The sequence below is a fragment of the Callithrix jacchus genome, chromosome 4 (assembly GCF_049354715.1).
Source record: "Callithrix jacchus isolate 240 chromosome 4, calJac240_pri, whole genome shotgun sequence".
Classification (NCBI taxonomy): domain Eukaryota; kingdom Metazoa; phylum Chordata; class Mammalia; order Primates; family Cebidae; genus Callithrix; species Callithrix jacchus.
The window spans coordinates 2,567,182-2,589,988 of NC_133505.1; the positions used below are offsets into that span (position 1 = coordinate 2,567,182).

At 42.5% G+C, this 22,807-nt stretch overlaps 1 non-coding gene across 1 annotated transcript; it reads left to right on the forward strand.

The window, feature by feature from the left end:
• Window positions 1-18,133: 18,133 nt before the first annotated feature.
• Window positions 18,134-18,206, forward strand: TRNAR-UCG (transfer RNA arginine (anticodon UCG)). The gene has a single exon. It is a non-coding gene; the product is annotated as a tRNA-Arg (tRNA).
• Window positions 18,207-22,807: the final 4,601 nt, after the last annotated feature.

The window sequence follows — 22,807 nt, forward strand, 5'->3', positions numbered from 1 at the left end:
ATTATTCAAAATATAAAAATTACAATAAAACAGTGAGAAAAAAAGCAACTAAATAGAAAAATTAGCAAAATAGGCACTTCAAAAAAGAACAAAATCTGAATGGCCAACTGATATATAAAAAGATATTCGAAACCAGGCTGGGGACAGTGGCTCATGCCTGTAATCACAGCATGGTAAGAAGTCAGAAGACAGCTGGGAAGCAATAATTTAATAGCAGCCAAGAAATGAGAGATATACATGTGAGTAATTGTCAACCATATAAAATCCTTGGTAAGATAAAGTCTTGGTAAGACGGGTGCAAAATGAACTTGGATGGCCTGCTCAGCAATTCTGCTGCCCTTCTGGGAGCCCCTATTTTCTCCCACCTACCCCACCCACCCACATCTTCTTAGATACTTCGGCACCTACCAAGATCTTACGCAAATGCACTGACCTGACCAGAAGTGATTGTTCTATGTTGCACAGTTGATATAAGCTAGGCTTATGATGGACTTTCAAGGATTGTGGATTTGAGAGCAAATAAAAGGATCAGGAAACATTCTGTCTCTTGGCTTAAGCCAAGGTATAAAGCTTGAGAGTTTTTCATGTTAAGACAGCTATTCTGAAGAGAGCACAGAATAAAGATAATATGAGAGGCAGAGTAAAGCCGACTGGTGGAAGGAAGCAGATATACTAGAAAGCCCTTGACATCACTAGAGTTCCAGGTTTCAGCTGTCACCAAGAATGAACTATATTCTTGTCCTTTCCAAAGTTCAGTTACTTGAATTCTCCTTGGATTCTGTTAATAGGAGCTAGTAAGTTCTCCTTTTTGCTTATGCTAGTTTAGGATTTCTGCCATTTGACACCAAAAGTCTTAATGAATAAAGTCTATTAATTCGGTAAAAACAGAGGTCATTGATCACTGTGTTCAATTCAAAGGGGTTTCACTGGAGTAGTCGTAACGAAAACATTACAATGAATTGATTCATTAAGAAGTAAGAAAGAGGGAAGAGCTAGTGTAGACAGATTTTAACTTCGTTCATTTCCTTAATAAATATTTATGGAGGGCTTGCTCTACGACTTTACCTGGAAATCCGAATTAAAGGATGACTATGATGTAGTCCTCAATTCAAGAAAGTCTCGGCCTCTTGAAGGCAGCTGATTAAGAAGGTATTTTCAATGCAATGTATAAAAATATGTCTCAGGAAGGTGAGAGAGAGAGAATGACAGGAAGAGACTGGAGACAGAAACGGGGATTACTGGTAGATTTAGACTTCAAGGAGGCAAGTAGGAATACAGTTAAAACCACAAATGGACAGGTTTACCTAGATGATGATAAAGGAAGTCTGGGTCTAAGACGGCCTTTAAAAACAAAAAAGGAAGAAGAATAAGGAGGGAAGGATACTTGGAATCTACTGAGGATCACTTTAGAGACCACATTCTCTGCATAAGTTGCTGTGGTAATTAATCCCACTTTTATGTCTTATGAAACATCTGTTCCTCTTCCTAAATAGACTGTTCTCATTCCTGTGAGCCCCATGTAGCTTGCCTCCTTATATGCAGAGGGAAGGAGAGAGCCAAACACAACTATCTCCTAATATTCAAATACTGAAAATCAGGAAGAACTTCCTCATATGCACACGACGATATATTGTCAGAAAGAGCGGCTTCCCATCCTTTCCTCTATACCATCTATCACATTAGTACCAACACCATTCAGTAAGCACTCAACAAACTTTTAATCCACTGATAGCCTGTGCATTAAGAAAATTTAAATAGTACTGTGGAATGAACGCCCCTTCTCAGAAATCCTTGTCTTTGCTGCCAACTTCCTATCCAGTGTTAGAGCTCAGTTATCTGTGTGGAAATGGGTAGAGACCAGGGAATGGGGTGAAGAGGGTCCCAAAACACTGTTTGCAATAGGAACATGAATCTCAACAGGTGATCCCAGTTCAGCACACTTGGAAATGTGTTATAGATACAGATTCTTCGGGCCAACCCGGAACCGAATCAACCAGAAACTGCACCATCTTGTTTTGTTGTGGTTGTGGCTGTTTTGAGACAGGGTCTCACTCTGTCACCCAGGCTGGAGTGCATGGTGCAATCTCAGCTCACCAGAACCTCCATCTCCCAGGTTCAGGCAATTCTCCTGCCTCAGTTGCCCTAGTAGCTGGGATTATAGGCTCCCACCACCGTGCCTGGCTAAGTGTTGTAGTTTTAGTAGAAACAGAGTTGCACCATGTTGGCCAGGTTGGTTTTGAACTCCTGACCTCAGGTGATCCACCCGCCTCGCCTCGAAAAGTGCTGGGATTACAGGTGTGCACCACCACACCCAGCCCAACATCTACTTTTAAAAGCCCTTCAGGTAATTCTTCAGCACACTGCCTTGTGTGTTCTGGCTGGTATAACAAAGTATCTTTGAGTAATTCATGAGCAACGGGAATTTATTGCTCATATTCTGGAGGCTGGGAAGTCCAAGCTCAAAGGGCCAGCAGATTGATGGTTGGTGAGTGCCTGTTCCTCATAAACGGCACTTCCTCTGTGTCCTCACATGATGGAAGAAGCAAACAAGCTCCCTCAGGCCTCTTTTATAAGGGCAGGAATCCCATTTATGAGAGTGGAGCCAGCATGACCTAATCATTTCCCCAAAGCCACATCTCATAATGCTGCCACACTGGGCATGAGATTTCAATATATGACTTTCGTGGGAAAGCCAATGTTCAGATCATAGCACATACCAAAGTTTGAGCACCACTGTTTTAGGGCAATAATTCTCAACTCCAAGGCATGTATGAACCACCTGAGGGTTGCTGACATGCACATTCTGATTCTTTTGGTCTGGATGGAATTCAAGATTGTGCATTTCTAACAAGTTCTCAAAGAGTGTCAACATTTCTTTTCTGCAAACCATGCATTGAGTAGCAAGACTTGAGGATCCTGAGGTGGGGAGGGCAGTTCAGAGCCAGAAGTAGTGACAAGGCCACTGCCCGGCAGCCCGAGGTACCTAGTGATTTTATGCAAAGCTGACAAGCAAGGTCTCAGATGCGGACGCACCTGGGTGTACGGGGGCAGCTGCCAAAACAACCTTGTTTTCATTCCTCTTGCTTAACTGCAATCACATTTATCATCCTTTCTTCTCCTCCTCATCCAAGACACGTATCAACAATAGATTGATTGATCAACAATAGATTATTGATTAATCAATAGATATTGATACGTGTCGTTGACCGAATTTCCACAGTGCCTGCACCAGCTCAGTTTATCAATTTATAAAACTGATACTCGTATTTTCTAAGCTACAAGCTTAAAAGCCACAAAATTGAACATTTTTAAACACAGGGAGATGGAATAAGGTAAATAGAGGCTGGGTGCAGTGGCTCACACCTGTAACCAAGGCTCCACTCATTATTACAATGCCATAATTTCTTCTCAGACAGTTCCCCCGGCGCATGTTGGTAAGAATTAATTAGTTTGAGAACTGCCTGTGGAGAAATTTCCTAGAACTCAATTTCGATACACGTCATGTTGTTATTCAAGGACTTGTTTCTCCAGTGACAAACTGTAGTGTTGGGAAAGAGCCCCAAATCCTGTTTCAAGAATGGGTTAAGATTTATTTGAGCATCTCTGAGCTCAGTGTGTTCACTGGCTTTGACCAGCTGCTGCACTTCTCAGAACAACTACAGTTTAGTAGTATTTTTATTTCTTTCATTTTTGAGACAGTCTCACAGGCTGGAGTGCAGTGGTGCAATCAGCTCACTGCAGTCTCTGCTTCCCGGGTTCAATCGATTCTCCTGCCTCAGCTTCCCAAACAGCTGGGATTACAGGGGCCTACCACCACGCCTGGCTAATTTTCTGTATTTTTAGTAGAGATGGGGTTTCACTATATTGGCCAGTCTGGTCTCAAACTCCTGACCTCAGGATCCAGCCACCTCAGCCTCCCAAAGTGCTGGCATTACAGGCATGAGCCACCGCCCTTGACCACTAGTATTTTTAATGTTGTCTTCTAAGATAGGCCATTGATAATGTTCAGTCATACCTGTACCTCATTTGGGTATCTGTTGTCCAATCAGATTTTAGCATTTCCCCCCAAATCTTCCATGTCCTGATCTAAACTATTAATAAAAATAGGAACCACAATGCTGCTACCATTTGTACTGGCATCTGTGACTCCACAGTATTACACAAAGATCTGAGTGGAGAAGAGTCTTTGTAATGAAAATTCTAAACACCCTGCAGGGTCTGGGCCCCCCTTTATTTCTCCGATTTCACCTTCTGTCCTGCCCTCCTTTACTCCATCCCAACCCCATTGTCCCTTTGGGGTCCCCTGGACACTCCCGGCTCACTCCTGCTTCAGAGCACCCTCGCTTTTCTTCCCTCTGCCTAGAATGCTCTTCTCTTAGATATCTTCATGGCTGGCTCCTCTATTTGTTTCAGTTTTTATTCAAAAATCATCTAAAAGAGGCTTTTCCTCAACCATTCTAGGTAAAACTGCAAACCTCTCAACATATCTTGTCCCTCTTTCCTGCCTTTTCTCCTCAGAATGTATTACTATTTAGCATATTTCATTTTTATCTGACTTATTATGTCTTCTCCACTCGAATCAGTTCCATGAAGGCAGGAAATACATCATTCGCCTCACCCTACTATTGTATCTTTAATGTCTAGAAAATGCCCAGCATGTAGTTGCTGCTCAGTAACATGTACTACTGAATGAATATGTTAAATGAAAAAGCAAGGTACAGAGAAGTGTAATTGCACTCTATTATTTGTGTAAATGTGGTGAAGACAATATACATGTTCAAATATATATGTCAAAAACTGGCCTATAAGGGAACACCTGAACCTGATACTAGCTATCTGAGGGCTTAAGAACCCAGGAATGCCTGTCTCTACTAAAAATTACAAAAAATTAGCTGGGCGTGGTGGCGCGTGCCTGTAGTCCCAGCTATTTGGGAGGCTGAGGCAGGAGAATTGCCTGAACCCAGGGGGCGGAGGTTGCGGTGAGCCGAGATTGCGCCGTTGCACTCCAGCCTGGGTAACAAGAGCGAAACTCCGTCTCAAAAAAAAAAAGAACCCAGGAATGGCAAGGGCACTGGGTGGGGGTGAGATGAAGACATTTTACTATTGTTCTACATTAAAATAATTACAAACCATGTCATATTATCTATTCAAAACATTAAAGTTAAAAGCAATAAGAAAGAAAATAATTTCCCTGGCCAGGTGTGGTGCCTGTAATTCCAGTACTTTGGGAGGCGGAAGCAGGAGGATCACTGGAGCTCAGGAGTTCAAGAGCAGCCCACGCAATATAGTGAGACTCTGTCTCAACAAAAAATTTAAAAATTAGCCCAGCGTATGTAATCCCAGCACTTTGGGAGGCCAACGCGGGTGGATTGCTTGAGGTCAGGAGTTCAAGACCAGCCTGACCAACAAGGTGAAACCCCATCTCTACTAAAAATACAAAAATTAGCCAGAGCCAGGCATGCGTGGTTAATCCCAGCTATTTGGGAGGCTGAAGCAGAAGAATCACTTGAACCTGGGAGGTGGACGTTGCAGTGAGCTGAGATCGTGCCACTGCACTCCAGACTGCATGGCAGAGCAAGACACCGTCTTAAAAAAGAAATTAGCCCAGTGTGGTGGTGAGTGCCTGTGGTTCCACCTACTCAGGAGGCTGAGATGGAAGGATCTCCACTGCACTCCTGCCTGGGAGTCGCTTCTCAAAAAAACAGGAAGAAAATTATTTCCCTTTGGACTCAGTATAATTCCCTTTCATACGTAAGAGAGGAAGAGATTGTAATACATTATTTCCCCTTAACTTTTTTTTACTTTGAATGTTTAAAATTTATACGTAATAGATGCACCTGCTCTCAGGATACATGTAATAATTTGCTACCATTCATATAATTGGTAGAGATCAAATCAGTGTATCAGTTAATTGTTATAAAATATGTTCCAGGAAACTTTTTAGTAATCTCATAGCAGTAAGAGTGCCAGGACCAGCACAAATGAGAAGAAACATCTAAGCAGCCACATCAGCTCACCTTCCATGTCTCAGGTAAGCCTCGGTTCCCAAGACATTGGCTGAAGGCTATGATGAGGACCTTTTCCACAGTCCTGTTTGTTAACGCCCAGAGTGTGGGAGAACTAGGGTCATGCTTGCTCAGGTGGAAAAAAGAACAGCGCACATTATCCTCACAGGGCAGGCATGCTGGTTCAGAAGTGGTTTTTGCCAGCTCCTGTGTTTCATCTGAAAAGGGGGTGGCATATCCACTGACTTCAGCAAGGCAATTCTCTTTCATAAGCTGCTTTCTTTCATTTTCCTCCAAAATTACTGATCATCTATTACACACAAGAAGAGGGCTTCATCTCCATGAGCATCAAATAAAAGAGAAAATGGTCCTACCCTTTGCAGAGTTAGGGAGCTGAACTAAGATAACTCAGGTTCACACACCGTGGCTCTACTCTCAGAAACAGGCTGAAAAACTCCGTCTAGAGACTTGACTCTGATCCAAAGTCAGAACATTTTCCACCAAGCTGTATAGACTCATACTGCTCACTTCAACTTTCTACCCTATTTCTTTTGCACTCCCTTTCATTTCTCCTCTCTCAGCTTTCTTCTCTGTTAGCCACTACTTAATTTTATCGGTTAAGATCTAGTCAGAAGAAAGAAACCGCATGGCAATTGGGACAAGGAATGTTCAACTTAAAGAATTATTAACTTGTAGCAGGGCACTGTCTAGAAAGAGTACAGAACTCTCCGGAGCAGCCACTGCCTCTAGGCCTGAGGCAGAGCATCCAAGACAGGAACAAAGTGGGAAAAGCACTTCCCACTGCCACTGGCTGTAAAGTTCTCTGAGGTGCCATAGGCTGGAGCTGGCATGCAGGCAATCGCTCATCAGCTCTGGAATCAGCTGTCTGGGGAGCCACCTGCTACAGCTTGTGTAAGGCTTGTTGGAAAGTTGTCCGCCAGGAGTTTCACAAACTCACTGGGGATGATCACCCTGGGTGTCCCGCAGCCCCACCGCACACAGCATTGTTACTGACCTGTTCTTCCTCTTCCTTCTCTTTGTGTTAGCTCCTTGTGTCAAAACGTTTTCTTTCTGCCCACTACCATTTCCTCAAATTTAACAAATATGACAAAGCTAGTTTATACAAGAGAAACAAATGTTCCCATACCAAAGTTCTTTAAAACATTTCAGTTTGAAACCTCATCTCTTTTCTCCTAAACCCAGATCCACCTTTATAACTTTGCTTATCATCAATTTATTTATTGCTAGAGCTGGAAGGTGACTTATAAATCAATTTTTAATATCATCATTGCATAATTGATAAAACAGAGATAATGTTAGCTGCTCACAGTTTCATCTCTTGTCATATTAAATGGAATATATCACTCAAAAGAATATTGTGTGTGTGTGTGTGTGTGTCTGTGTGTGTGTGTGTGTATTACATAAGTGACACCTGCTTATTCTTCCCTAAATCCACAGCTTGTCTCTCTAGGGTCACTCTTTTAGAGGTGATCATGTTCAGCAGTTCCTTGGTTTTCCTCTCTGAGATTTTTAATGTATATATTAAGTATTATGTGGATATATATGTACACACACACACACACACACACACACACACACGCTCCTAAAATATTCTGCTCATTGCTCAAGAAGATAAAAGTAGACGGGCTCACTCTACCTGACTTCAAAACATATAAAGCTACAGATAGAAGGTTAGTTCACTGATTTGACTTCTTCCTTTTTGACACAGGCATTTACAGCTATAAATTTTCTTCTAAGCATTGCTTTATCTGCATACTATAAGTTGTGTCTTCATTTTTATTCATCTCAGAGCATTTTCAGGTTTCCCTTGCTATTTTTCATTTGATCCATGGGTTATACAAGAGTGTTGCTTAATTTCCACATATTTTTGTGTTTTGCACATTTTTTCCCTGCCACTGATTTCTAATTCCATTACATTATGGTCGGAGAAAATACATCACATCATTTTTATACTTTTAATTTTTTTGAGGTTTGTTTTATGGCCTGAAATGTGGTCTCTATAAGGAATGTTTCATGTGTACTTGAGAGAAATGTATCTTCTGTTCTAGACAACTCAACAGGAGAATGTCTGTACCTGCCAAAACCAGTCTATAAGACTTGAAGAAGTTTTTCTTTCTTCAAATGTGCAGACACCAATGCAATGCTACACAGATCGTGAAGAATTAGTCAAACATCATCTCACTGAAGAAAACTATTAATGCTTTAGTAACTGAACTCTGAGAAATAAAGATCTACACATTGCCTGACAAAGAATTCAAAATAATCATCTGAAATGAGCTCAATAAGCTTTAAGAGAATGTATATAGACAGTTAAATAAAAATAAGAAAAACAATGCATGAACAAAATGAGAATTTTAATAACTAGAAACCATGAAAAGGAACCTAACAGAAATTCTGCAGCTGAAGAATACAGTGACAGAACAGAAAAATTAAATCAAGGATTTCAAAAGCAAACTCAATCATGCAGAAGAAAGAATCTGTGAACTTGAAGACAGATTATTTGAAATTACCCAATTACAGGAATGTCTTGGTCCATTCTGTGTTGCTATAAAAGAATATCACAGACTGGGTATTTTATAAAGAAAATAAATTTATTTCTTACAATTCTAGCAGCTGGCAAATCCGTGATTGAGGGTGCCACATCTGGTATGGGTCTTTTTGTCGCATTATCTCATTGCAGAAGGCAGAAGGGCAAAAGAGTATGCACATAAATGACAGAGTCAAACTCACTTTTATAACAAATTTACTCTCATCATAATGAACTGACTCTTGCGATAATAAACCTACTTCTTTTTTTTTTTTAAAACAGGGTCTTGTTCTGTCACTCAGGTTGGAGTGCAGTGACATGATCACAGCTCACTGCAAGCCTTCACCTCTCAGGTTCAAGGGATCCTCCCACCTCAGCCTCCAGAGTAGCTGGGACTACAGGCACATACCACCATACCACCATGCCTGTTTTGTTCGTTTGTTTGTTTGTTTGTTTTAAGACGGAGTCTTGCTCTGTCACCAGGCTGGAGTACAGTAGCGCAATTCTGGCTCATTGCAACCTTCGCCTCCTGGGTTCAAGCAATCCTCCTGCCTCAGCCCCCCAAATAGCTGGGACTACAGGCATGCGCTACCACGCCCAGCTAATTTTTTGTATTTTTTAGTAGAGATGGGATTTTACCATGTTGGCCAGGATGCTCTTGATCTCTTGACCTTGTGATCCACCCACCTCAACCTCCCGAAGTGCTGGGATTACAGGCATGAGCCACTGCGCTTGGCCATGCCTGGCTTTTAAAAATGTTATTTATTTTGTAGAGATGGGGTCTCACTGTATTGCCCAGGTTGGTCACAAACTCCTGGGTTCAAGTGATCCTCCCAACTTAGCCTCCGAAAGTGCTGGGATTACAAGCATGAGTCATCATGCCTCACCCATCATTTACTTCTTATGGTTCTGGAGGCCAAGAAGTCCAAAACTGAGGGACCTGCAGCATTCACGCCAAAGGCTTGAGACAGTTAGCGTGACTTGCCCCATTTTGGCTGCTGGACCTATCTGCTCTCCCCCGGCTCTCGAGGGCTGTTGAGTTGAGGCAAGGGTTACGGGCTGAGCCACTGAGGTAAAAACAAGATACAGAGCAAGGGCCTGCAGTTTATGAGGGCATTGTGCTGACTGCTTTCATATCCCCCTTTAATCCCTGTGTAAGCAACAGACTTGCTGCAATTGAGATGCCTGAGAGGGGCAAGGACCCCTGCCCATATTTTCTCAGGAGCTGAGCCTTTGCTCTACCTCCTGATGGAAAACATAATTAACAAGCCACCATGAGGACACCATTGTTTGATTGCACTGTGTACTCTTAAAAAACATAGATTAACCTTTAAACTGCTTTGTGAGCTGTTACCACAAGCCCCTTCAAACTGCTTTGTGAGCCATTATTACAGGCCCTGGATAACTATTTTTACGTGGTTTCTGTTCCCTTTTCTGCTGAGCTAAAGTAAATGTAACAAGAAAAAAGGTATAAAAGCTGTAACCCACAAAAATAAAGCTGCTGCCTGACTTAGAGTCACGCAGACCTCCAGACTCCACTTTTCCTTATTCTTTCACTTCCACGCACTCTCTCCCTCATGTTGAACGAGTCATCTACATTGGCGGTCTCGGGGACTCCCGCAGGTCGGCAGCCCCTCGGCAGACGTGCCGGGCCCCAACAGGGACCCACATCTGCCAGGGGACTTTGTGCTGCATCATCACATGGGGGGAAGCAGAAGGGGCAAGGGATGGTGCACACGCATGAGGGAGGGCTGAACTCACTTTCCTGTTTTTAGAGACAAAGTTTCACCATGTTGGTCAGGCTGGTCTTGAACTCCTGACCCTGTGATCCTCCCACCTCGGCCTCCCAAAGTGCTGGGATTACAGGCGTGAGCCACTGTGCCCGGCTGAACTCACTTTTATAACAAATCCATTTCTGTGATAATGAGCCCATTACCACAATACCAACATTACTTCATTCATGAAGGCACAGCCCTCATGCCTAATCACCTCTTAAAGATCCCACCTCTCAACAGCGTTGCATTGGGGATTATGTTTCTGACTCATAAACTTTGGGAGATACGTTAAAACCATAGCAAGAAACAAAAAGAAGAATGAAAGAGTGAAGAAAACGTGAGACCTAGGGGACATCAAGTGCATGAATATACAAATTATGGGAGTCTAAGAAGGAGAAGAAGAAAGAATTGGGCAGAAACTTTCTCTAATAAAATAACGGGCCAGGCATGGTGGCTCATGCCTGTAATTCAACACTTTGGGAGGCCAAGGCAAAAGGAGTGCTCGAGCTCAGGAGTCTGAGACCAGCCTGGGGAGACACTGTCTCGAGAAAAAAGAAACAAAATTTGCCAGACATGGTGGTGCACTATAGTCCCAGCTACTTGGGACACTGAGGTGAGAGGACTGCCTGAGCCGCAGAGGTCTGAGGCTTCAGTGACCCAAGATCAGAGCACTGCACTCCAGCCTGGGCCACAGAGTCAGAGCCTGTCTCAAAAAACAAAACAACAAGCAGCTTCTCAAATCTTGGGAGTGATATGGACATTCACATTTATGAAGCTCAAAGGATCTAAAACAAGATCAACTCAAAGAACAATATTCTGAGATACACTATGAGCAGATTGTCAAAAGTCAAAGAGAAAGAGAGACTCTTGAAAACTGCAAGAGAAAGGAGATTTATAATATACAAGAGAACCTCCATACAGCTATCAAGAGATTACTAGGAATACAACTTCCAGGTCAGAAGGGAATGAATAGATTTAAAATGTTGAAGAGGAAAAAACTGCTGTTGAAGAATACTATACTCTGCAAAGCTATCCTTCAGAAATGAAGAACATACAAAGACATTTCCAGATAAACAAAATCTGAGAAAGTTCATCACCACTAGGCCTGCCTTGCAAGAAATGCTAATTAGAGTTCTTCAAATTGAAACGAAAGGATGTTGAATAACAACATGAAAACATACAAAAGTATAAAACTCACTGATAAAGGTAAATATGTAGTCAAAATCAAATTAATGCTGTAATGACATATAAATCAATTTAGTATAAAAGTTAGAAGACAGCATAGAAGGTAGTCACCTGAAAGGCTAAGGCATGATTAGTGTCGCCACTCTCAGCCCCATCCTCTGACCTCTCAAAAGAGAAAAGAGGCTGAAGGTTAAACCCAGCACCAAAGGCCAAAATGGTAATCAATCATGTCTATACACTGAAGCCTCCATAAAAACCAAAAGGACTGGGCTCAGAGAACTTCTGGACAGTTGAACTCATGAGGCGTAGAGGAATATAAATAAGGACTCTTCCACGTCATGGGAAGATAGCACGTCATAACTTGATGGGAAGGAAAGCTCTTGCGCTCTAGACTCTTTGAGATCACACCCTGTGTATCTCTTCGTCTGGCTGTTTGTTTGTATCCTTTAATATATCCTTTATAATAAACCGGTAAACGTAAGTGTTTCCTTGAGTTCTGTGAGCTGCTCTAGCAAAGGAATCAAACTCAAAGAGGGGGTCATGAGAACCCTAACTTGAAGCTGGCTGGTCAGAGGTTCTGGAGGCCCAGACTTGTGGCTTGTGACTGAAGTGGGGTCAGCTTTATGAAACTGAGCTCTCAACCTGTGGGATCTGAAACTATTTCCAGGTGGATGATGTCAGAATTGAACTGGGTTGAAGGATGCTGAGTTGGTTTCTGCTACAAAATTGCTGGCTTGTTTGGTGAGTGGGGAACACCCCTCTACAAAGGCACACATTGGTCACAAAAGACATTGGTGTTGAGGCTGTTGAGTGAGAGAATAGGAAAAAAACACGTTTTGAGAGTGTTTTTTTCCACTAACGAATACAAAGGATTGTAATACACTATTACCAATAATTATATGCCAACAAATTGGATAACTTAGAAGAAATGGATAATTTGTAGAATCATACAACCTACCAAGACTGAATCATGAAAAAATACAAAATTCAAACAGACCAATAACAAGTAAAGAGATTGAAGCAGCAATCAAAACCTCCCAACACAGAAAATCCCTTATGGCTGCACAGCGGAATCCTACCAAACATTTAAAGAACTAGTACCAATCCTTCTCAAACACTTCAAGAACTCGAAGAGGAGGAAATACTTCCACACTGTTTCTGTGAGATCAGCATTGCCCTGATACGAAAGCCAGACAAGGACATTATAAAATAATTATAGGCCAATATCCTTTATGAAAATAGATGCCAAAATCCTCCACAAAACTGAATCCAACAGTACATTAAAAGGGTCATGCACCACGATCAAGTGGAATTTACCCCTGGAGTGCAAAGGTAGTTCAACATATGCAAATCAATAAATATGATATATCACATTCATGGAATAAAGAATAAAATAATATGATCATTTCAATAAATGTAGAAAAGGTATTTCACAAAATTCAACAACTTGCATGATAAAAACTCTCAGTAAATTAGACTGAGAAGAAATGTACCTCACTATAACAAAGGCTATAAACATACATATTTGTTACCACAAAGCTAACAAACTCAACGGTGAAAACCCGCTTTTCTTCTAAAATCAGGAACAAGCCGAGGCGGCCCACTCTCACCATCTCTATTCAGCATCGTACTGGAAGTCTTAGCCAACACAATCGGGCAAGAAAAAAAAAAAGATATACAAATCTGAAAGAGGTTAAATTGTCTCTGCAGATGACATGATCTTAGTATTTTTTATTTCAATAGGTTTTTGGGGAATAGGTGGTCTTTGGTTACATGGATAAGTTCTTTATGACGATTCCTGAGATTCTGGTGCATCCATCACCCAAGCTGTGTACACTGTACCCAATGTGTCGACTTCTATCCCTTACCCCCCCACACACACACCTACCCAAGTCCCCAAAGTCTGTTGTGCCATTCTTATGCTTTTGCCTCCTCACTCAGCTCCCACTTGTAAGTGAGAACACACGATGTTTGGTTTTCCATTCCTGAGTTACTTCACTTAGAAAAATAATCTCCACTTCCATCCAGGTTGCTGTGAATGCCATTATTTCATTCCTTTTATGTTTTAGTAGTATTCCATGGTGTATGTTTAATACATAGCACGTTTTCTTTATCCACTTGTTGACTGATGGGCATTTGGACTGGTTCCATATTTTTGCAGTTGCAGATTAGGCGACTATAAACACGCATATGCAAGTGTCTTTGTCATATGACTTACTTTCCTCTGAGTAAATACCCAGTAGTGGGATTACTGGATCCAATGACAGATCTACTTTTAGTTCTTTAAGGAGTTTGCACAGTTTTCCAAAGTCATAACACTCATTTACATTCCCACCAGCAGTGTAACAGTATTCCTTTTTTTAAACCACATCCATGCCGAGATATATTATTTTTAATATTTTGATTATGGCCATTCTTGTAGCAGTAAAGTGGTATCACGTTGTGGTTTTGATTCGCCTTTCCCTGATCATTAGTGATGTTGAGCATTTTTTCATGTTTTTTGGCCATTTGTGTATCTTCTTTTGAAAACTAAGCCTGTTCATTTCCTTAGCCCACTTTTTGATGGGAGTATTTGTTTTTCTTGCTGATGAGTTCCTTGTAGACTCTGGATATTTGTCCTTTGTCAGATGTATAGTTTGCGAAGATTTTCTCCCACTCTGTGGGTTGTTGGTTTACTCTGCTGATTATTATTTTTGCTGTGCAGAAGCTTTTGAGTTTATTTATCTTTGTTTTTGTTGCATTTGCTTTTGGTTTCTTGGTCATGAACTCTTTGCCTAAGGCAATGTGTAGACGTGTTTTTCCAATGCTGTCTTGTACCATTTTAATGGTTTCAGGTCTTAGGTTTAAGTTTTTAATTCATCTTGAGTTGATTTTTGTATACATGATCTTATATAGAGAAAACCCTAAATATTCCACCAAAAAAAATCTATAAATCAATTCAGTAAAGTTGCTGAGTACAAAATCAACATACAAAAATCAGCTGCATTTCTATACACCAACAATGAACACTACCCAAAAAGGAAATTAAGAATACCATTTGCAATAGCATCCAAAAGAGCAAGTGCTTAGGATACTTTAACCAACTATTGAAATTGGTGAAGACACAAATACACGAAAAAATATTTCATGTTCATGGATTGCAAGAATTAATAATGTTAACGTGTCCACACTACCAAAAGTGATCCATAGATTAAATGCACTTTCTTATAGGCTGGCTTAAGTGTGAGGTAGACGGATACAAAAAAAAAATGGGTCTTGAAAGCTGCAGCAAACATTAAAAATAGATTTACTCTCTTTAATACCCAGTAAAACTTGTGTATGTATCTGCTTTAAAAAAAAAAAAACAAACAAATCCAAGACTTTTCCTAGAGGGGCATAAAAAAATTGGTATATTCATATAGTGGAATATACACACAGCAATGAGAAAGAACAATTGTTAAATGCAACAACATGGATGAATTTCACATATTCCTGCACAAAAGAAGCCAGGCCTAAGAGGGTATCTATTGTTTAATCCTGTTTATATGGAGTATGAAAATATGCAAAGTTCAAAGATGACATTAGATGTCAGAAAAGCGGTTATCCTTGTGGAGAATGTGATTTAAGAGGGGGCATGAGGGTGGCTTCTGGAGGTTCTGATAATTTTCTATTTCTTGACAGCTCAAGTGACAAAACAGAGTTCTAGGATCTTATTTGATGGAAACAGTGGCAATACACTGAAACAACATCTGGGTGGGAGTTCAAAGATATGTCCTCTTCATACACATTCAGTGATCTATATGTATACTTGTATTGGGCACTTTTCTGTATGTTTCTTATGCTTCTACTTAAAAATTTACTTTAAAAATACGAAGCCAATTAAGAAAGACAGCATTGCCATTATTTTAGAAATGCCATTTACCCCACTCTACAGTATACCTCTCTCACCCTCATACTGAGATGACCACTGTAATAATGTTTCAAATAATCATTCTCTTGCTCGTATTTGTTAGCTTTACTAATTGTATTCATATCCATAAACAACAGATATTTTAGGATACTTTGTAGTTTCTATAAACAAAATTATGTAATATTTTTGTGATTTTTTGGCACTGAAATATCAAAATACCTCATTTCCTGTGACTTCTAGGTTTTTCTGCATTGCATGTCATTGCTTTCGTAAATTGTTACAGCTATCAGGAAAATGTGTTAAGATTCTTAATAATTATAATAATTTAAAATGTGTTAATTTTGTACACAAACAATCTGTTAAAGAAAAAACAAAAAAGAAAAGATAGCTGTGTTTCTTTCTAAGCATTATACCCTTTTAACTTTCCTTTTGTCTGGGAAGGAGTGAAGTGGCCATTCCGACTATGCTGTTTGTATCCTGAATCTCAAGCAAAGTGTTTTAAACTTTTTACCTTTAAGAACTGTGTTTTACAGATTATTTTTATTTTTTAAATATTATGTAAAATAAATTTCCTTCTATTTCTAAACTAATAGTTGCGTCATGAGTGGACACTGAAATTTATCAAATGCTTTTTCTGTCTCTTTTGAGGTGAACATATATTTTTTTCAATTTCTTGAAATTTATCAAATGCTTTTTCTGCCTATTTTGAGGTGAACATGTATTTTTTTAAATTTCTTAATTAGTGAATCATAACACTGTTTTTCTCATGTTAAACTGACCTCCTACTTTTTGTATAAATCTGGGTTTGTCATAATTTTTAAACATTGGTGGATTCAGCTGTTTTTTTTTAAGGATTTCTGCTTTTATGTTCATGAATGAGACTGACCTGTGATTTTTCTTTCTCTTTGTCTGGTTTGGTAGGAGGATGAAGGTGAAGATGTGAAAATTCTTCCCTCTGTCACTATGTTTGGAAAAGTTTGTGTCCATTTGAAATTATTCTCCCTGGATTGTTTTGAAAAACTTCCAGGTGAAAATATCTGCGTTTAGGACTTTCTCTGTAGGACAATTTTTGACGATTTATTCAATTTATGTAACAGTTATTTGCTATTTCGTCTTGAATTGAATTCCATAATAGATACTTTTCGCAGAATTTGCTGTTTTAATTTTCAAATTAATTGGGCAAAATTCTTTATACCATTGCACATACTGATCTATCTTCTGGATCACCTATTTGGTTTTTTTTAAGCGAAAAGAAAGAGAGGTTTCGCTATGTTGCCCAAGATGGTCTCAAACTACCGGCCTTAAGCAATACAATCCTCACCCCACAACCCCCGCGCCTTGGCATCCCAAAGTGTTGGGGTTACAGGCTTGAGCCACAACGCTCGGCCTCTTTCTGCACTTTTTTCTTTTAAAACTAATTCTTTCTCATCTTTCAGGCCTCAGAGTAAGTTTGATTCCCAGGTGTTCACTGAACCCCTGCAGGCTGACGCTGTGACCTGGTGGGCGATGGAATCCGGGCGCTGCTTTCCCTCGGGGCACGGCAAAGAGCGCGCGCTCCTCGGGCGCAGCTGCTGCATGGAAGAGCGTTTCTCCAGCGGTTCTGGAACGTGCAGAATCCGCGTAGCCGCCTTTGGGAGAGCAGAACGCCAGGACGGGGGGACACGCGGGTTCCGCAGACTCAAATCCGGCTTTCCAGGAGTTCCCAGGACCGGGGGAGGAGACCCCACAGGACTGAGGAGACCCCAGAGGCCTGGGATTCCCGCCTCGTGGCTTCCCCCCGCCCCGGCACCCACGGGAGACGGTCCACGCAGCCGCGTTCGTTCCGGGGCGAAGGAGACCCCGTATCCCTGGGATTCCAGCCCCGAGGCTTTCACCCCCACCCCCACCCCCGCCCCGGCACCCACGGGAGAGGGTCCACGCAGCCGCGTTCGTCCCGGGCCAGGCCTCGCGCGCGCCTTTCCTCCCCGTGTTTTTCCCACCGGCACGTCACTAGTGGGAGGTCAGAATCCTGAGTCGAGGGTGAAATGAGCTGGAATGAAAACACGCGACCGCTCCGAGGGGGCTGAGCCCCGACTTACCCGGCCTGACGCGCAGCTCCCGCCCCGAGCCCCGCGGCGCCCCCACGCGGTGGCTGCGCGCATCGCAGGCGTTTCCTGCGTTCTTTCTTCCCTCGGCGCCCGCCGATCGGGGGCTTTTAACTAACGTCTCACTGGACGGTGCTCAGGGCGGGGCCAGGCGAGGGCGGGGCACGTTTCAGCGATGACCGCAGCTGTGGCTGCTGAATCGGAGGCCGAGCTGAGACGTCGCCGGAGGGTCTTTCTCGTCCGCCTGCTGATTTTCATGGACTTCCGGACGGTCTCAACGCGGAAGGCAAACTGACCACGTGCAGCGGTGATTACAGAGGGACATTCCATCCTTTTCTTTCCCTTTCTTTACAGCTTTTCGTTACCGGCTGAGAGAAGCACCGGGGCGCATGCGCAACGTTTGGTGTCACTTTCGGTGTCAAGTTAACGACAGGAGTTTGGAGAAAACTGAAATACTCACTTTGCACCCACCTGTTATTGTGTGACACTGGAAAGTTATTTGGCTTTTGTATTATTTACACTGTCTTTGAAATGAGGGTAGTAACAGAAATCATGTCATGTAAGTAGAATCAGGCAATGTATCTAATCCAGGGTAATAGCCAAGACTTACAACATTTGTTGCATTTTTTGCAAATATCGAGTCGTGGGACCACGTGGCCTAATGGATAAGGCGTCTGACTTCGGATCAGAAGATTGAGGGTTCGAATCCCTTCGTGGTTGGTTGTACCTTTTTCACTCTCCCGCTCCCAACTCTCAAGTAACACTGCACACCTTCCACACCCCAAAATTATAGCATCCAATCACTGTCGGGAAGCAAACGTCAAGTCTCTACAATTCTCTCTTGTGTAAACGGAAAGTGGCATCACTGATGGCTTCTGAGTTGCGAGTGATGCAGGTGGGGCCCGCGCACCAGCTTTCAGCTGTTTGTATTTCGGAAGAAGCGCTTGGCCAGGCTGGCACCCCTGTGCCCGGAGCTCGGGGCGGGATGGGGAGAGCGCGCGCCCTGGGCCAGGCGGACCCTCTGCCCGCCGGCTGGGTGGGCTCTGAACTCAGGTGAGTGCAGGTTAAGAAGTTCTGTTCACCTGGTCCTCATTGGGCGCTTGGTGACAAGTTTGACTCGCAGACGCACAAAAAAAGTGTATCTTGAGAGCCTTGTCTTTTTGAGGTCAGTTTATCGCCCCCTTTCTAAAGGAAAACTTCCCACGTTAGAGGCGCCGAAGGAACACTCGCCATAAAACCCGCTCGGGATTGAGGTGGGTGTGGTCGGCGGCCGGACGCTTTCTTTCTCTGTCCAGGCCGGCTCCCGGGTTGTCCCTCGCGTGGCGGGGCGAGTTAGACTGTCCAAAATATCTCAGGAACCAAGGTGCGAACAAGACCTGAAACAGGAGAAGAGGCGAGCCAGGATGAGATCTTGAAGAGGAGAGAGCGGCCTCTCCAAGAGGCGAGGACCCTTTGTAATGAACCAGTAAAAGTCAAAACAATCGTCCGGGCAGGAAGATATAAAAGATAGAACAAAAAAATTAAACCAGTAAACGTCAAAAACACAACAAAAGGATAAAGAATCTGGCCACATACATTTGAATATTTATACGAAATGGAAAAAATATTAGGACAACATAACTCATTAAGATTCAAGAAAGAATAGCGATAATGAATAGTCAAACTACGAAATAAATCGAACTAGTTGTTAAACATCTTCCTACTGAGAACCCCACGTCCCATCACTTATCAAGGGATTATGAGCTAGGAGGTCGAGACTGGCCTGGCCAACATGATGAAACCCCGTCTCTACTAAAAATACAAAAAATTAGCCGGGGGTGGTGGCGCACACCTGTAATCCCAGCGACTTGGGAGGCTGAGGCAGGAGAATCATTTGAACCCGCGAAGTGGAGGTTGCAGTGAGCCGAGATCCCGCCACTGCACTCCACCCTGGCGACAGAGCAGAACTCCGTCTCAAAACAAAAGGAAGAAATAAATCCAATCAGACGTGATCTCTTCCACAGTACAGAAAAGAGAGGGAAAAGACTCACAACTACGCTTGCAGAATGCCATAATGATATTTTTCCAGACAATGTACTCTAAACAGTCGTATTGAGGCATAATTGCCGTGAAAGAAACTGCACGAGTTTAAACTCTGTGTAAGTTTTACATACAATATTGTAATCACGAATTGACCAGTACAATAATGAACATAGACACACCCCCAAAAATGTGGTGTGAAAGAATGTTCAGAAGCATTTAAAAACACACTCGAGGTCAGGCGCGGTGGCTAACGCCTGTAATCCCAGCACTTTGGGAGGCTGAGGCGGGCAGCTCATCTGATGTCGGGAGTTCAAGACCAGCCTGACCAACATAGAGAAACCCCATCTCTACTAAAATACAAAAAATTAGCCAGGCACCTGTAATCCCAGCTACTCGGGAGGCTTTGACAGGAGAATCGATTGAACCCGGGAAGCAGAGGTTGCAATGAGCTGAGATCGAACCACTGCACTGTAGCCTGGGCAACGGGAGCAAGACTCCATCTCGGGGAACAAAAAAGTCTCTTCCCAAAGAGATTAGGAATTATGTTTTATGGCCTTCTCCCATGAGGCAAAATCTCTGAGCTTGTGCTCTGAAGCTGAAGGTGGGAACATCCACGCTTTTCTCTGCATAATACCTCTGCTTTAGTAGGTTGGTGGAATGAGGTCTTCAGGTCTTCTTAGCTTAAAACTGCACTGCCAGCATGGAACCACTGCCCTTACCAGCTGGGAGAAGGGAGGTTGGGGCCCTAATATTTACAATGGCAACATACCCAAGATAGAGCCTCCATCCAACCCGTAAGAGAGGATTGGGATGCCGCCCCTTCTAAGATGCAATCACTGGAAACTCCGCAATCCGTAGCTGGAGGGAGGATGAAAAATGCTGATGCCCTGGCCCTCCCAGGATAGCAACGCTCAGACTGAGAGCCGGGGAGCGAGGGAGCCCTGTGTTCATTGCATTGGTCTGCTGTGGAGTTTTCATTTCAATGAACTGGGAGGGAGAGGGAGGAGGCAATCCTCTCTGTCTTAGTCTGTTTGGGCTACTAGAACAAAAATACTGTAGACCGGGAAGTTTATAAACAACATAAATTTATTTCTTATAGTTCAGATGGCTGGGAAATCTAAGATTAAGTTGCCAGCAGATTTAGTGACTGAGAGCTTGTTCTCTGCTTCAAAGATGGCCTTTTGCTGCATCCTCACATGGCAGAAGGGTGGAAGGGGTAAAGAGCTCCCTCACTCCTCTTTTATAAGGTCACTAATCCTATCCGTCAGGGCTCAGCCTTCCTGATTTAGTCATCACCTGAAGACCTCAACACTGTCATACTGGTGACTCAGGTTTAACATACAAATTTTGAGGGGGCACAATCAGACCATAACACTAGTTCAAATGCTGCAGACTAATTTCAGTAGATTTTCTTGAATAGATATTTCTTCATTTGCTGTAAGCCCTGAGGACCTTTTCCAGAGACTTTTTAAAATTTATTTATTTTATGTGGAGTCTTGCTCTGTTATCCAGGCTGGAGTCCAGTGGTGCAAGTGGTTCACTGCAACCTCTGCCTCCTGGGTTCAAGTGATTCTCTTGCCTCAGCTTCCCAAGTAGCTGTGACTACAGGCACCTGCCACCATACCCAGCTAATTTTTGTATTTTTAGTACAGATGGGGTTTTGCCATGTTGGCCAGGCTGGTCTCAAACTCCTGACCTCAGGTGATCCACCTGCCTTGGCCTCCCAAAGTGCTGAAATTACAGGCATGAGCCACAGTGCTGCGCACTTTGCCAGACACTTTTAAATGGTTGCTTTGAAGAAAAAAAAAAAAAGAATTTTCACCAGTTTCACTTGAGAGTAGGTCTCCAGGCTCTCTTCATTCCATATTGCAAGTCAGTCTCTGGAGATACCTGAAACTTCAGGGTTTATTGGTTATAAAAACTATTCACAGCTGTATCATATAGTACTATGAATATATTTCTTATCTTATGCGCCTTTTAGTTTTCCACACAGTTATTAACTGCCTTTTACTTTATCTTTTACGACCATGTAACTAATTCATTCTCAATTTATTTTCCTGGAATTTAGGCAACTCTCAGTAGGGAGAAATACCTCAAAGAACCTATCATTTTTAATATTTTTCTTAGTGGTCTCCTCTCTGGAGCCTTCGTCCCCCTGCTTCAGTCTGGATGGGCTATTCTCTAGGCGTGTTACACAGGTGTCTTTCTGGGGCTATTCTTCCACCCACCTGGGATATACTTTGCCTTCTTCCTGTTTTGGATCCCTGTGTTTTTCTTTTATCGGTGTTGTATCATTTTGATGGAGAAAAGCCTCTAGGAATTTTATGAGAGCGGGACTCTGTCTGTAAATGACTTTATAACATACTCACTTTTGATTGATAGTTTGACTAAGAAATTACACAAGAAACTCTTTCTGTCATAATTTATGACATTGTTCAGTTGTCATTTTCAACTCTTTTTTCTATTAAATGAAACTTTTTTTTTTTTTTTTTGAGACGGAGTTTCGCTCTTGTTACCCAGGCTGGAGTGCAATGGCGCGATCTCGGCTCACCGCAACCTCCGCCTCCTGGGTTCCGGCAATTCTCCTGCCTCAGCCTCCTGAGTAGCTGGGATTACAGGCACGTGCCACCATGCCCAGCTAATTTTTTGTATTTTAGTAGAGACGGGGTTTCACCATGTTGACCAGGATGGTCTCGATCTCTTGACCTCGTGATCCACCCGCCTTGGCCTCCCAAAGTGTTGGGATTACAGGCGTGAGCCACCGCGCCCGGCCTTAAATGAAACATTTCTAAAGAAAACACACAGATGCTTCTTTCTGTTCAGATTTAGTTTAAAATCCAAAGGGAGGGGGAGTTTGGCCTGATCCTGGTATCTGTCTGGGAAGATACCAGGTGGTGGGAAGGTACTCAGGAGTAGTATCTGGAAAAGAGGGCTGTACATCCAGCTTCTAACCACCATGACAAGTATGCAACATGTAAGAACTGTCTGTTATAGAATTTTCTTGAAAAAATATTAGGCTACCTGGAAACAAGCTACCAAGTGTGACTGTCAGGCATCTCTAAACCACCTCAATGATTTAAAAAACCCAAGATCGTCCTTATTTCACAGAGTTGAAAAGTCACAGAGGAGTACTTGTCATTAATTTTTTTATATATTCCTCATCTATCTGGGCCTGAGACTCTGAAGGTCGGGTTTCTTTGAGACAGGGTCTCCCTCTGTCACCCAGGAACTACAGGTGCGCACCACCACGCCTAGCTTAATTGTAATGTTTTGTAGAAACGGGGTTTCATCACGTTGCC